This window comes from Engystomops pustulosus, chromosome 6, assembly GCF_040894005.1.
Source record: "Engystomops pustulosus chromosome 6, aEngPut4.maternal, whole genome shotgun sequence".
NCBI classification, from domain to species: domain Eukaryota; kingdom Metazoa; phylum Chordata; class Amphibia; order Anura; family Leptodactylidae; genus Engystomops; species Engystomops pustulosus.
Window position 1 is genome coordinate 5,131,512 of NC_092416.1, and position 3,130 is coordinate 5,134,641.

The window sequence follows — 3,130 nt, forward strand, 5'->3', positions numbered from 1 at the left end:
TATTGGGGAGTGTGTGATAATATTATTATTGGGGAGTGTGTGGCAGTATTATTATTGGGGAGTGTATGATGGTATTATTATTGGGGAGTGTATGATGGTATTATTATTGGGGAGTATGGGGTGGTATTATTATTAGGGAGTGTATGGTGGTATTATTATTGGGGGATGTATGGTGGTATTATTATTAGGGAGTGTATGATGGTATTATTATTGGGGAGTGTATATGGGTATTATTATTGGGGAGTGTATGATGGTATTATTATTGGGGAGAATGGGGTGGTATTATTATTAGGGAGTGTATGATGGTATTATTATTGGGGAGTGTATGATGGTATTATTATTAGGGAGTGTATGGTGGTATTATTATTGGGGAGTATGTGGTGGTATTATTATTAGGGAGTGTATGATGGTATTATTATTAGGGAGTGTATGATGGTATTATTATTGAGGAGTGTATGGTGGTATTGTTATTGGGGAGTGTATGATGGTATTATTATTGGGGAGTGTATGATGGTATTATTATTAGGGAGTATGTGGTGGTATTATTATTAGGGACTGTATGATGGTATTATTATTGGGGGGGTGTATAGTGGTATTATTATTGGGGAGTGTATGATGGTATTATTATTGGGGAGTATGTGGTGGTGTTATTATTAGGGAGTTTATAATGGTATTATTATTGGGGGGTGTATAGTGGTATTATTATTGGGGGGTGTATGATGGTATTATTATTGGGGAGTGTATGATGGTATTATTATTAGGGAGTGTATGATGGTATTATTATTGGGGAGTGTATGATGGTATTATTTTTGGGGAGTGTATAGTGGAATTATTATTGGGGGTGTATAGTGGTATTATTATTGGGGAGTGTATGGCGGTATTATTATTGAGGAGTGTATGGCGGTATTATCATTGGGGAGTGTATGATGGTATTATTATTAGGGAGTGTATGATGGTATTATTATTGGGGAGTGTATGATGGTATTATTATAGGGGGGTGTATAGCGGTATTATTGGGGAGTGTATGATGGTAATATTATTGGTAGTGTATGATGGTATTATTATTAGGGAGTGTATGATGGTATTATTATTGGGGGGTGTATAGCGGTATTATTATTGGGGCGTGTATGATGGTATTATTATTGGGGAGTATGCGGTGGTATTATTATTAGGGAGTGTATGATGATATTATTATTGGGGGGTGTAAAGTGGTATTATTATTGGGGAGTGTATGATGGTATTATTATTGGGGAGTATGTGGTGGTATTATTATTAGTGAGTGTATAATGGTATTATTATTGGTGGTTTATGGCAATAATATTATTGGGGAGTGTATGATGGTATTATTATTGGGGGTGTATAGTGGTATTATTATTAAGGAATGTGTGATGGTATTATTTTTGGGGAGTGTATAGCGGTATTATTATTGGGGAATGTATGATGGTATTATTATTGGGGGGTGTATAGTGGTATTATTATTGGGGAGTGTAGGATGGTATTATTATTGGGGAGTGTATAGCGGTATTATTATTGGGGAATGTATGATGGTATTATTATTGGGAAGGGTATGATGGTATTATTATTAGGGAGTGTATGGCGGTATTATTGTTGGGGTTTATAGCGGTATTATTGGGGAGTGTATGGCGGTATTATTATTGGGGGTGTATAGTGGTATTATTATTAAGGAATGTGTGATGGTATTATTTTTGGGGAGTGTATAGCGGTATTATTATTGGGGAATGTATGATGGTATTATTATTGGGGGGTGTATAGTGGTATTATTATTGGGGAGTGTAGGATGATATTATTATTGGGGAGTGTATAGCGGTATTATTATTGGGGAATGTATGATGGTATTATTATTGGGGAGGGTATGATGGTATTATTATTAGGGAGTGTATGGCGGTATTAGTGTAGGGGTTTATAGCGGTATTATTGGGGAGTGTATGGCGGTATTATTATTGGGGAGTGTATGGCGGTATTATTATTGGGGAGTGTATGATGGTATTATTAATGGGGAGTGTATGATGGTATTATTATTAGGGAGTGTACGATGGTATTATTATTGGGGAGTGTATGATGTATTATTATTGGGAAGTGTATGATGGTATTATTATTGGGGAGTGTATGATGGTATTATTATTGGGGAGTGTATGATGGTATTATTATTGGGGAGTGTATGATGATATTATTATTGGGGAGTGTATGATGGTATTATTATTGGGGAGTGTATGGTTGTATTATTATTGGGGAGTGTATGATGGTATTATTATTGGGGAGTGTATGGTGGTATTATTATTGGGGAGTGTATGGCGGTATTATTACTGGGGAGTGTATGATGGTATTATTATTGGGGAGTGTATGATGGTATTATTATTGGGGAGTGTATGATGGTATTATTATTGGGGAGTGTATGATGGTATTATTATTGGGGAGTGTATGGCGGTATTATTTGTAGGGAGTGTATGATGGTATTATTATTGGGGCTGTATAGTGGTATTATTATTGGGGGTGTATAGTGGTATTATTATTGGGGAGTGTATTATGGTATTATTATTGGGGGGTGTATGGCGGTATTATTATTGGGGAGTGTATGATGGTATTATTATTAGGGAGTGTATGATGGTATTATTATTGGGGAGTGTATGATGGTATTATTATTGGGGAGTGTATTATGGTATTATTATTGGGGAGTGTATGATGGTATTATTATTGGGGAGTGTATGATGGTATTATTATTGAGGATTGTATGGCGGTATTATCATTGGGGAGTGTATGATAGTATTATTATTGGGGAGTGTATGATGGTATTATTATTGGGGAGTGTATGATGTAATTATTATTGGAGAGTGTATGGTGGTATTATTATTGGGGAGTGTATGATGGTATAATTTATAGGGAGTGTATGATGGTATTATTATTGGGGGGTGTATAGTGGTATTATTATTGGGGGTGTATAGTGGTATTATTATTGGGGAGTGTATTATGGTATTTTTATTGGGGGGTGTATGGCGGTATTATTATTGGGGAGTATATGATGGTATTATTATTAGGGAGTGTATGGCGGTATTATTATTGGGGGATGTATGGCGGTATTATTATTGGGGAGTGTATAGCGGTATTATTATTG